This window comes from Ambystoma mexicanum, chromosome 4q, assembly GCF_040938575.1.
Source record: "Ambystoma mexicanum isolate Mex_15411 chromosome 4q, UKY_AmexF1_1, whole genome shotgun sequence".
Lineage (NCBI taxonomy): Eukaryota > Metazoa > Chordata > Amphibia > Caudata > Ambystomatidae > Ambystoma > Ambystoma mexicanum.
The window spans coordinates 392,957,636-392,970,585 of record NC_090928.1 but is presented as its reverse complement, the minus strand read 5'-3'; the positions used below and the strand labels follow the sequence as shown (position 1 = coordinate 392,970,585).

At 47.5% G+C, this 12,950-nt stretch overlaps 1 protein-coding gene across 1 annotated transcript in view; it reads right to left on the bottom strand.

The window, feature by feature from the left end:
* The window catches only part of MTR (5-methyltetrahydrofolate-homocysteine methyltransferase), a 1,960,411-nt gene that overhangs the window by 1,105,954 nt on the left and 841,507 nt on the right, over positions 1–12,950 (bottom strand). The window lies entirely within an intron of this gene.

The following is a 12,950-nucleotide window of genomic DNA, read 5'->3' as shown; positions in this document are numbered from 1 at the left end:
ACAGCGCTGCCATGTAACCCTTAATGGTACCCACTTGAAGGCCCCTGTGGGCCAAAGAAAGTAAGAAAGACAAAACCATAGGAATGGAGCACTGAAAAGGATCAACATTGTGATCTCTGCACCAGTCGCAGAACTTACACCAACGGCACAGGGATTTTGTTGCAGGCCGCCTGGCCGAAAGCAACACCTCCATCACTTTTCAGATACCAAGTGTGAAGGTTGAGAGTCTTGACCTCTGGATGGAGAACCTGGACCCCCCCGCCACACCTGCACCCGCCCACCACCACCCCTGCGCCCCACCCCAAAGCAAACCCTCCTCCGCAATGCCGCCACCACCACCCCCACAACCCCCATCATGCACACGAGAACAGATCCTCTCGGTAGGGAAGACAGCGAGGAGGGCAGATGGACATTTCTAGAAGGTCCGGGTACCACGCTCTCCTGGCCCAATCCGGAGCAATGAGGATCATGTGGGAACCGAACCTCTGTAACCTCCTCAACACTTGAGGAATGACAGGACTGGAGGAAACGCGTACAGCAGTGGGAATGAACAATCCACCACAAACGCTTCTCCTAAGGCTCCTCTTGTAGGAAATTCCCTTGAGCAGAATCTGTTGCACTTCCGGTTGACACTGGTGGCGGCGAAGAGATCCACTTGCAGGGTTCCCCAAAGGGGGAAGATCTCCTGAAGGACTTCCTGAGCCAACTCCCACTCACGAGATCGAGCTCTGCCTGCTCTGAACATCCGCTGCTGCATTTTCGTCTCCAGCCAGATGAACTCCTGAGATCGAAATTCCCTGCTGGATGGCCCAGAACCAGATCTGCATCGCCTCTCTGCACAACGGAGTGACCCAACCCCCCGTTTTTGTTGAGGTAATGCATGGCCACTGTGTTGTCTGTCATGATCAGGACACTCTTCCCCCCGCACAGAAGACACAAAAGCCTTCAGGGCTAGCCTGATGGCCCTCAGCTCTAACAGATTGATGTGGAGTTGGGACTCCGACGGAGACCAACGACCGCTGGCTGCCAAATCGTTGGCATGAGCGCCCATCCTGTGAGGGAAGCATCCGTCACTACAGTCACCTCCGGCCATGGTTGCCAAAACGGTTCCCCCCTCATCAGGTTCCCTTCGTTGGCCCACCACAGAAGATCCTGGGAGACAATCTGAACGGGATCCGACATCTTGCCTGAGAACTGTGACCACTGCCTCTTGAGGACCCACTGCAGGGATCTCATCCGCAGCAAGGGCTCTGGCACCAGAAAAATGCAGGATGCCATGAGGCCGAGCAACCTTAAGAATTTGAAACCCGGGAGACTCTGGGCATGTGGAAACTTGTCCACCATCTGCATATTGTGATGATCCCTCACCCTGCACAAGAGCCAGGAAGCCATCCCTTTCTTCCCCCTCGGGAATATGCTCAGCCGCTAAAGAAACAGTTCCACACAGTGCTAAGGCACAAGTGGAGTTGGCCGATTTCAATGCCATGCTCCCCGCAGAAAATACCTTCCGGGCCCAACTGTCAAAGTGCTTGTCGTCCCTATCCAGAGGGATGATAGGGTACGCCACCTGCCTCGAGGTGGCCGTAGCCGCCTGAACCACCAAACTCTTGGGAGTGGGGTGAGTAGATAAATAGCTGGGGTCGCTAATGGAAGGGCGGTATTTCTTAGACAAAGACTGTTAGGCAGAATCCTGTGCAGCGCCCTTAGGGGCCACTACACACAATTAAGACTACAAGTGGTAGTAGAATTTCACCATTGGTACAAGCCTGTACTACACAGAAAAAGTGGTAGCAATGGCTGAGCAGCCAGACTTCTCACAAGAGCAAATGAGCAGTAGTAGAGATTACACAAAGGACTACAATTACTGTGACTCAAGCAAACACTGACTCAAGATTTCTGGTTAAAAAGTAAAAGTACATTTATTTTTAGACCATCGGTTCACAAAACACTTCACTTCTATTAAATTAAAACCATAAACCACACTTCAAATATACGACACACAACCAATTCCCCTTGTGTAGAACAATTCAAGGTAAGTACCTTTGGGTTTGACAGACCGGTGTTGTGAAACAAAGAGGTTACCGTGGGTTAATACGCGAACACTTTTTGACAGTAATGACAGTTCGGTCTTACCAATGAAAGGCGTATCCGCGAGAAGAAATGTTACTGTAGTCAAACACACCTAGCACATGAATTAACACAAGAAAATAGGGGATAAAAATCATAGGCAATACTTTTGTCAGGACAGTTAGAATCCGAGGACACTTTCTAAAACGCAGATAATAGTCAATAGGCCTGCGCCAGTGTCAAATGGGACAGGGTTCTGTTGTCGAGGATCACAAGGTTAGAACAGTTCACGATTTGAGATGCCAGGAGTACTTGGAAGGGAAGGAAGACAAGGGCAAGCCTTGGGTGAGGAGAAAGGGTTCACCCCAATTCCTCAAAGTCAGACACAGTACCTTATTTGTTTGAAGAAAAGCTGGTGCTACGGCAGTTGTTCCTGGTAGTTCCTGCAGACTCATTGTTCCTGGAGCTTCAGTCGTGGGGACAAAAGGAGGACATCTGGAGCGATCTGCACTACCCAGGGAGGAGGCCAGCAGCAGCGAAGCAACAGTGAAAAAAAGGTGCGCCCCTTTAAAACAGGAGAGGCTCTTCAGATGGCTATCCGGACCACTACAGCAGTGTACAGCTATTTCGACCAAGAAGAGGATCCTCTGGCTGTGGAAGGTGAGCTGGTTGATCCCACCAGGCTCAAGGGAAGAAGACTCCGGACTGGATGTTCTCTTGTCATTGAAGGGTAGATCGCTCGCTCAGGACTGCAGCAGGGCTTCACCGGGACACGGGAGTTGCAGCAGCCGTCTTCTTCTCCGCTTCTCTTCGGTTCTTTGCAGCTCCAGTGGCGACTCTGACTTCCAGCCCAAGAGTCCTGCCTTTTATGCCAAAATCCCCCATTCACACAGCCTGGCTGTCAATCACGCAGCAGGGGGATTGCCCGGCATAAAGTGCGACTTGGGTCTCCAAGGAGACCCTGTGCAGGGGGTGACTAAACCCCTCCCTCACATTCAGCCCACCTAGACACCCAGACGCCAAAGGAGGGCTTCTGGACAGAACCCCGCCAAAGGTTGGCAAACAAAGAAGGCAAACCTGGTTTGCCGCGCAAAGTAAAACACAAGAAGGACTTTACAAAAAGAAAGGCGCTAAAACCCGACCTGAGCCAAAATAAAAAGTATTTGGTGAAGCGGGTTTAAGTTTGAGACTAATATAATAGCCTAAAACAGTACCACGTTTATATAGTATAATCTAAAGCTCCAAGAGGCGCAGACAAAAAGGAGTAGCAATTAACCCTTCCAATACTTCCATGTAAGATGGGGTGTATTGGGTCTGCAGTTTGAATGACTACATAAAGTTAATGGCAACTTTACATGTTTCTGGGTGGCAGTAGTCAGCCCCAGAAAAATGGAGTCAGTGGGAAGTCTCAAAGACAACCCTGTATTCCTGCACTGAAGGTGCTGTGTAACACAGAAATTGGGGCTCATGGAGTGGTGTAGCTCCAGAGCCCAAGATCACACAAACAGTAGAAATACACATGGCAAAACACATGTAAGATTAGGAAAAAGGTTCACACTCTTACCAGGTGGAAAAAATAAACCCCAGAAATCCAGCAAAGCTGCTGAGGGACTCACTAGGTAAGGGAAATTAGCCATAAATGAGAATTCTCCCTAACAAAGACTTATTAACAGCCGGAAGAGATTTCGGGGACTGCCAAGCAGCTGCCACCCTTATCTGTAAGGTAAGATGAAATGGCAAAACAGGACGGACCTTGATCTAAGATGTCTGTTAGATCATCCTGCACAAAGTCTTCAGGAAAGCTGGACCAGCCCAGATACTCCGAGACCCGCCCCATGAGCCTCCTGTATGAAGACTCTGCATGAGCCACAGGCTCTTGCCTACCAAAATATACTTCGGGGGAAGTGTCCAACCCACTGGCATCATGGAGGGTCTGACTCCTCCAACTGACTGTCTCCAGAAAAAAAGTGGAGCTTCATCAAGTTTACCAGGGTCCTCAAACTCAGACCTTTCCTCCTCTTCATAAATGTCAGCCAGAGGGAGATGAAACCCAGGTCTGGTGACAGAAGAGAGCCTGGAGTGCAAAACTGGCCTCACAGACTTCGCCGTAGCCTCCTTGGAGGATCCTCGATATCCGGGTACACCAAAGGCACATTTCGAGAAAAAAACGCTGATAGCGCCGAAGGCTTCGACACCGAGAGCGTTGACAACCTTGGCGTCGTGAGCGCCGAAGGTGTCGACATCGACACAGGTGCCGACCACGCTGTGGGCTGGTACGATGGAAAAGCATTGACGTCCGAGTCGGGCAGACACAGCGCTGACCGAGTCGACTCCGGCATCGAGCCCTCAGTAGGTAGCTGTGGTCTCGTTGGGGACGGACCAAGACCTAGAGGCACGTCTCTTGCGACTCTTCGAATCCTTGTCCGTATGGTACCTCGAAGGCTCCCGATGCGAGTCACGTCGTGGACCTGAGCCCAAAGGCGTGTGAGCCACAGTACGAGACTGATCCTGGCCAGCTTCTTGAGAAGGCACGACCGGACCCTTGCCCTGCGATTGAAGAATAGCTAAAAAAAATTCTTTAAACGCAGCCCATTCCTCCAGAGTCGAGGACTTCGTTGGACATGCGACCTTCCTAGAGGCACCATCCTCCGAGGAGGACGGGGAAGGCGACCGGTGATGGCGCTTCCTAGAATCCCGGGATGAGGAAGAAGAATGGAGGGTACCACTCCTGGACCGAAATTCACAGGACTCCTTCCGACGCAGAGTCGCCCCTCGAGTCATCGGTGGAAATCCCCTTGGACTTAGATTTGGATTTTCGGGTTGTAACAGGCTTAGAGCCCCTACCTACCTCGAGCTTCCCTTTCCGCAAGGTCTTGGCAGTAAGCGACTGCCATTTTGAGCAGTCATCAGTGTCGTGCGACTCGCCCCGGCACCACAAACAAATGCAGTGGGGGTCGGTGAGTGCCATTTTCGACTTGCAGTCCCGGCTGGGCTTGAAGCCGGACCGCAGAGTCGGAGGGGTCGAAGAGAAAGACATCGTAACGATGAACACACGAGGTGCGCCAAGTTCTACGAAGCAACACGTTTGCAGAAAAAACAGAACGGAGGCTATGGGCGCCGTGCGTCCTATATATAACATCCGTTGACATCGATGGAGGCCTTCGAGGGACATCGACCAGACGTCATCGACGCAGAACGCCCTCTGCCGAAAAAGTTTCCGAAGTGCACAGCAGTGGACATTACATGTCAAAGATGTGGAATACGTTGGAGGACAACTCATTCGAAGGAGAAATTACTTACCGGTAATGTTCTTTCTATGGATTCTTCTCCCGCAGTTTGCTCATCAGATAGATACATCTTCTAGAGTCAAGTGCTGGGAAAAACATTTGACATTGAGCGTAGTGCGTCTCGACTCGGCCATCGATCCATCTTGACTCGATGTGGTGTTAGTCAACTCCAGACGGGATGTCGGTCGCTGTACATATACTACGTCACTCTGCCACTGTATCTCAATTCCCGACCCCTTCCCAAAAAATCTTTTTTGTTTTGGAGCGCGGAACAGAACCACAAGAAGTTGCAGAGAACAGCACAATTAAACTGGCATGACAAGCCAACCAAAGAATTTCTCATCATCGCTTCTCATAAAAGAAGATCAGCGATTAAACAAACTGCTTGCACTTTTATAGCGGGAGGATGATTAGGAATCTACAGGAGAAGAATCCAAAGAAAGAACATTACTGGTAAGTAACATCTCCTTCAATGGATGTCTTTCTCAAGGTGATTTCTCATTAGGAAGGCTCCCAAAGCAGGACATAGTGCAGAGGAGGGATGAAAGTCCCTATACACGAAATTCTGAAGAACCGCCTTTCCAAAACGTGCATCAGTGCCACAGACCACATCCAGGAAGTAATGCTTGGTAAAGGTGTGCAGTGACTACCACATCGCTACCCGGCAGTTGTCTCTTACTGGTATGACCCTTTTTAGTGCTGAAGAAGCGGCCAGGGCCCAAGTGGAGTGGGCTCTGATGCCCGCCGGTAGCGCTTTCCCTGCCTTCTGATAACACTTAGAGATACAGAGCGTTATCCACATGGAAATCGTCTGTTTTGGCACAGCCAAACCCTTCCTAGACAGGGAAAATGCCACAAACAGCTGGCCATTCCACCTGAATTCCACTGTCGTCACTACAAACAAATTAAGGGCCCTCTTGGGTCCAACCTGTGGAACCTCTCATCTTCCTTAGAAGGGTGAGGAGGTGGATAGAACACAAGCAGGTCTATGCACTGGGACACATTGAACTCCTAGACAACCTTGGGCAAGGAGGCCGGTCACACTTTAAGCAATACCTTCACCTTGAAAAAACAGAGAAAAGGTAGTTGTGAAGGCATCATGAAGCACGACACAGACAACAGATTCAAAATTTAAACAAAAGATATTTATCAACTTAAATGTCAGGATGGTTTAAGGCCAAACTTGCCCTATGTTAAGGTGGGATTTCTCTACCTGAATAAAACTAAGGAAAGTCTGCGTCATTATGATATGGTATGATATTTATATATGGGATACATTACTCACCGTAATCGTATTTCTGATGCTTGTATCTGCTTAGATTCACATTCTATGCATAGGACGACATCTAGTGGAAGCTGCAGAGAATTACAGTTGTTGTTTTCGAAATTTGAAAAGGGACGTCGGCAGGGCGTGCCAGTAATACTATCCCTAATGTGACGTCCACTGTACCCATGGTCCTTCACGCGTCAACGCGCCTGCACACAAGTGTTTCTAGGTGCCACAAGACAAAGGAGGGGAGACGGAGGGAAGACGAGACAAACAATCCTACTAAGCCTTGTGTCATTCGGATAATGCAAGTGCAGCAAAGAGAAGTGCAGGGGGAAGCGAGAGGGGGGGAGTGAGGGGGCGAGGAAGTGCGGTCAGGGCAATATGGCTCAATAAGAGCAGCCAGGGCAGTGCGGCTCAGGGTAACTTCAAAGAGGCAGAGGGGCTGTAGGAGTTGCAGTTACAGCCAATAAGTGGGCGGTAGGCCAGGAGGCAGTGCAAGGTTGACTGGTCATGGAGGAGCCTGGTACCCAGTGAGGCTCTGAGGGTACCCAGCAACCAGTCAGAGCAGCAGACAGGTAGGTTAGCAGCAGACAGCGGAGAAAAGGAAGGTCTTGAGAAGCTTCTGGAATTTCAGGTGGTCCGGCTCAAGTCGGAGAGGAAGAGAGGTCGTTCCAGAGGGAGGCACCTGCAAAGCAGGGAAATCTACACCCGACTCTCTGCTTGGAGAAGCGTCTGGCCCTCAGAATTAGAGGTGGCTCTAGAGGGAAGTTATTTAGGCAGAGCGAGTTGGATACCGTCAGGTCCCCGGCTCCAGAAAGCCTTGTGGACGAAGCAAAGGGTCTTGAACTTGATCTTTTCAGCCACTGGGAGCCAGTGGAGAGATTTCAGGACTGGAGAGATGCAGTCCCTGGGCTTGAGGCCAAGGTACGTCTTGCAGTCCTGTTCTGGATTAATTGCAGGGGGCAAAGAGTAGAGTTAGGCAGATTGAGGAAGAGGCTGTTGCACTAGTCCAGCCTAGAGAGAACCAGGGCTCTGGAGACAGTGAGATTCTGAGGGAAGTTGCGAAAAGGTAGAATGCCTCTGAGAAGGTGCAGCTGGAAGTGGGCCTTCTTGGCAAGGTCCGTGATACGAATTCAACTTAAAAGTCTGTCAGTGCCCAAAACGTATCCTTGCCCTCACAACTATAATTAACCAATGTGTAGGGATGTCACAAGCAAAGGAAATAGTGTTCAACTCAAAGTTCTGAGCTTCTTCCAGCTCACAGCTTACTTTCAGCTCCCCTTCCCCAAGTACAAGAAAGTTTCATGAAACAGTCTCAAAGCGTACCTTTTCCCGGTTTAAGGCGATAGTTCTGGATTAACCCTTAGGATTCCCTTTCCCCAAGTTTCAAGTAATACAATCCAAAACAAAAAAGGGATTTTGAGATTCCGCTCCCAAGGCAACAAAAGTGGTCCTTGTAGGTCTCAGGGTTCCCTTCCCCAAGACTTAAATTCTGTCTTCGATACTTGTTATATTGTTTCCAGAGAAAAGAGTCAACAAAACACCAGGTCAACTTGACCTCCTTTCTGGCCCACTTTGCCAGCTTGTATGCAGTGATTTCCTTAGGTTGTTGTTCAGAGTTTCTTTTGTTTCAACATGCAGGGTCTCTGGTCTAGGCGCAGCTGTCAGACCACATGGTCCACCCATTACAGGTCACGCAACCAGAGCCCCAGTATTCCTTGGAACACACAAATTTCCTGGGCACTTGCTCCTGTGCACCAAGTCACCTTCACTTAGCTCCTTTTATTGGCCTCTTGGCATTGTGGGTATTCTTGCACTTCCTTGGCTTCTCCTTGTTAGCCTAGTGGCCCTGCCACCATGTGTTCCCTACATTCTGCCAAACTATGGCCTTGTCACACTGCATTCACTCTCAAAGTTTCATAGTTTGACTCTTAATATTCTTGTCTTTGATGTTTGAGTTAGGCTGTTATGCCACACATGCTCAATTCGGTTTGGTGTTTAAATGTGCACTTTTATTGTTCAGATTTAAAGTTCTGTGCAGTTCAAGATTCAATGTGCACCTTTTTTGTTTCAATTTTAGTGTCCCTTTTGTCCGGAATTCAATGAGCATTTAGGTGTTCATAATTATTTCTCTTCAGCTCAGTATACAATTTAATTGTTGAAGGTTAAGTTTCTCTTTTGGTTTCTGTTAAATTAACACATTGTTGTTTTCATATTGCAGACCAGTATCCGCCTTGCAAATTCTTTACATTGGTACTAGCGTCTGCAGGTTGAGTTCCTTTGTTTTACACTCTACCTAACAGAAATGCACTAGCCCCAAAATTAGTGGTGACAAAAAATATTCATATGCACACATGTCCACGACCGGCACCAACCCACTTCTAGTGTTCAAAGGCGCACCTACATTTGATTGCAGGAGAACTTCCAATGGGAAAGAGGTGTAGGGAAAAGTGTTAAGAAATGTGTCTCTGGCTCCTCTCCATCTCTCTTGCTTTATCACTGTTTCTTTCTCTCCCGCCGTCTCTCTCATCCCCTGCTTTTCTCCCCCATACTTGTTCTCCACTCTCCCTTTCACAGTCTCTGGTGTCATGTCTGTCAAGTACTGAGGGCCACATACAAATAGCACTTTCCTCCACTTCTGTGTCCATAGACTGTGCACACACACACACACACTTGGAAAAAATCACACACTGTTGGTGAAGTGATTCCCAAAAGTAAATGTGTATGCACATGGTCTTTAGCAGCATAAAAATATGTGCAAGTGTGATGGTGGAAGGACTACCGAAAAGGCAAGTGCATTTGTGTTTCACAGAGAGTGTGTGAATGTCTGAGGCAGACCCTCAACCCTTTCTATTGCGTCTGGTCTCCCCTTCTAGAAACACAGCAGAAGGTAATGAGCGCAACTGCTGGAGATCTAATAGCCCCAAATAGAAACATGTGTGCTCGGCAGGAGCTTTTCAATAAACAAGGGAAAGTCAGAGGTACCGAGTATATATATATGACAGCAAGTAGGGAGTAGGAGATGAAGCCGGGCACACCATACAAGTGGAACCCTGTCAAAATAAAATACTTAGGAATATTCATAACAAGAACCATGGCCAGTTTTATGAGGCAAATTACCCACCCCTAATGGAAACCATAAAAAACATGGTGCAAAGCTGGAGCCCCCCTCTCCATATCATGGCTGGGCAGGATTAATAATATAAAAATGGCGGTGATGCCGAAATTGTTGTATACTTTCATGGCTATTCCAGCTAGGGTCCCGATTGCCTTCTTCAGGGCCATTCACAAACAAACACAGGCCTTTATATGGAGACAGAAGAAAGCAAGAATATCATATAGGTTGATACAACAGCCTAGGAATAAGGGGGTGATGGTGAGACCGACCCTGTTGCATACTATTTTGAGGCCCAAATCAGAGTGTTGGGAGACTGGTCAAATGAGGACAGAGGGAAAAGGTGAAGAGAGATGGACAGAGCAGTGGTACGGGCGGACCTAGAGAAGGTGTTATGGCTGTCTAAGGAACACATGTCCTGCAATATGTATTGCAGCGAGATCGAGGCCTTGGTGGGACATACATGGGATGACCTGATAAAACACTAAGATAACCACTTTCACCTCACCTCTAACCCCGATCTTTAGGAACCCTCGCTTCACACCAGGGTGGGAGAGGAAGAGTTTTGCCAAGTGGCAGAAAGGGGGCCATAGGAAGCTAAAGGATTTGTTCGAAGGAGAAGATATAAAATCCTTCCCCCAATGTAAAAGCGACTTCAGGCTGGATGAAGGGGAGAGATTCCATTACAACCAGCTGAGACATTGAGCCCTAAACCCTAAGATAAGGGAAGCAGCAACAAGATACCTAACCACATTTGAAAAGTATGTGACCTCCAAATCGGGAGATAAACACTTAGTGGGGGATCTCTATAGGCTGATCAAAGAAGGGAAAAACCCCAGGGAGAGACGGTTTATGACCAACTGGGGGAAGGTAACAGAACGGGGAATAGAGCAGAAACAATGGGAAAGTTTATGGGCTAATATTCCCGGGATGCTGGGAAGAAGGAACCTGGGGGCACATATGGTGGCAATGTCCAGTTATAGAGCAGTTTTGGGAAATGATATAGGGAGCAATAAGGGACATATTGGGGACCTAAAGGTCACGAAACATGGGACTCTTTATTATGGGGCTAGATGGAGAGCTGGATAAATAGAGCACTAAGGCCCAGCGTAAGATCTACGTGATTTTGGTGATGGCTGGGGCCCTCCTGGAAGCCAGAAAGTGGAAAGCTAAAGAGGCACCCACTGAGCACGAATGGGTGCGTAAAATAAGGAGCCTAGTTGCCATAGTAAAAGTAACATATGCGATCTGGGGGGGGGGGGTAATCAATACTCCTAATGGACTGGGACATAGTTCTGCGATTTCTCAAGAGGTACTTAAGGAAAGCATGGTGTCCAAGGAGGATGCAGCTCTTGCGCCTGGTCTGAAGGTCATCCCGTTCAGGATTCAGGAAGACGCATCCATGAGCAATTCTGAGGAAAAATGGGAAAAGGAGTCTTGGCTCAATATACAGGAAAGGGGTATGGACTACCGAGGATCTGCTGAAAAGAGGAAGTGGGAGTGGGTGTGGGGGGCATAGGAGAGGGATTTCATATTTATGTTTGAACACAAATGCCAATAAAAATGAATATGGAAAAAAAAAAACGAATTTAACGGTGCATTCTAAATATTGGAAAATATTTTGTGAATATTTTAGAAGCATACTTGGTATAAATACGTAGAGGTTAGTATCAACAGACCTGATCTCACAAACAATTTATAGTAGCAGCTTTCTGTTTTAATCTCTTTGAAGTGCAGAATTGAAAATATTGGAAATGTCATTTGGAATCCTCCAAGCTAGGATTAGCCAAAGATTCTAGTCCTCCTTCAAGACTAGAAATTTTACCCAGTCCCTCATCCTTAGAAAGTAAAACAAAAGAACTATTGTAACTTCGGAAGTAATGGAGAGGACTCCTTTGCTAAGTAGAGACTTCTCATTGGAACAATCAAAAGAAATTCTTTCATACAACCAGGGATATGTCCGGTATGTTTGAAAACAATGCCACAAACTAAACGTGATTTCCTAACTAAAAGGTAGGATACAATGTTATGGCCATGCAAGAAAGACACATGGGACATTTCCCTCCAAATGACATGCTATTAGCAAAAAGGGAGGTGTGAAGTCAGACCAATTGGTAGCAAAGGGAGGGAATCTTTATGGACATGCTACACCTCTTCCTTTTACCAAAGAGATTTTAAATACTCTGGAAACGTTTGGGCTAGTGAGCTCTTGCTTAATCCAGAGACTAACGCATGGTATCTGAACATGTACCAAAGTACAAATTCTGCCAATTAGCCCCCATTTTTGTATAAGCGTGAAACCATCAATAGGCTTAACTTCTGGAATTTGGAGTTACATGCAAGGAATCTCCAATCAGGATTGACACAGTCCCCTTTCTGCCATTTGTTTGGAATAGCCATCCCGCCTAAAACAGCTTCTACAGCACAGTGCAGAAACTCTTAAAAAAAAAACAAGCAATGCTGGTCAGCATTTACATGGGCAGGCACACGACCGGCTCAATCACAGTCCGCTAGGGATATGGTGGAAAGGGCAATATGGACCAACAGTATAAGAATCACCACAGTGAGTAACCTCAACTTACGCCTATGTCCCATGACCTTTTACTGCACTCTTCTGGAAGATACCCAGGCACTCACTGACACATGATGAAGAAATACTTGAACAAAAATGTTCCAGAGAACAGCTAGTCTAAAACAGGCATCTGCTCTAGAACATGAATCCCAGGAAAAAGGTCTACATAACATGGAGAAGACCATGTTACTGCTTTGCAAAGTATGTCAAAAGGCATGTGTCTTTTGAATGCCACTAAGGCGAACTTGGGGGTGAATAAGTCGCATGTACAGCTCCATTGGAGGGACAAACTAATGACATTCCAGTAACCAAAATACAACATTAAATTGAAACCTACGATCAGCTAGGGCTCTTGTTAGAAGGACCTCTAACAAACAAACAATGACCCAAAAGTGAATATCTTTAGTGAAGTGGAAGCAAAGCCTAAACCCTAGAAGCCCATTATAAAGTTTATTCGCTCACAATGAATATTCAGGGGAACAAACAAACCAGCAGATATCTTGATGTGAAACTCAGAGGTAACCCTCAGGTGGAAAAGTGAGCTTGGAGAACCACTGTGCTTCTATGAAAGATGGTAAAATCAAGCGGGCCTGAGTGAGGTACATGGGCCCATTTAGCAGATGACCTCCCAAACCAAAA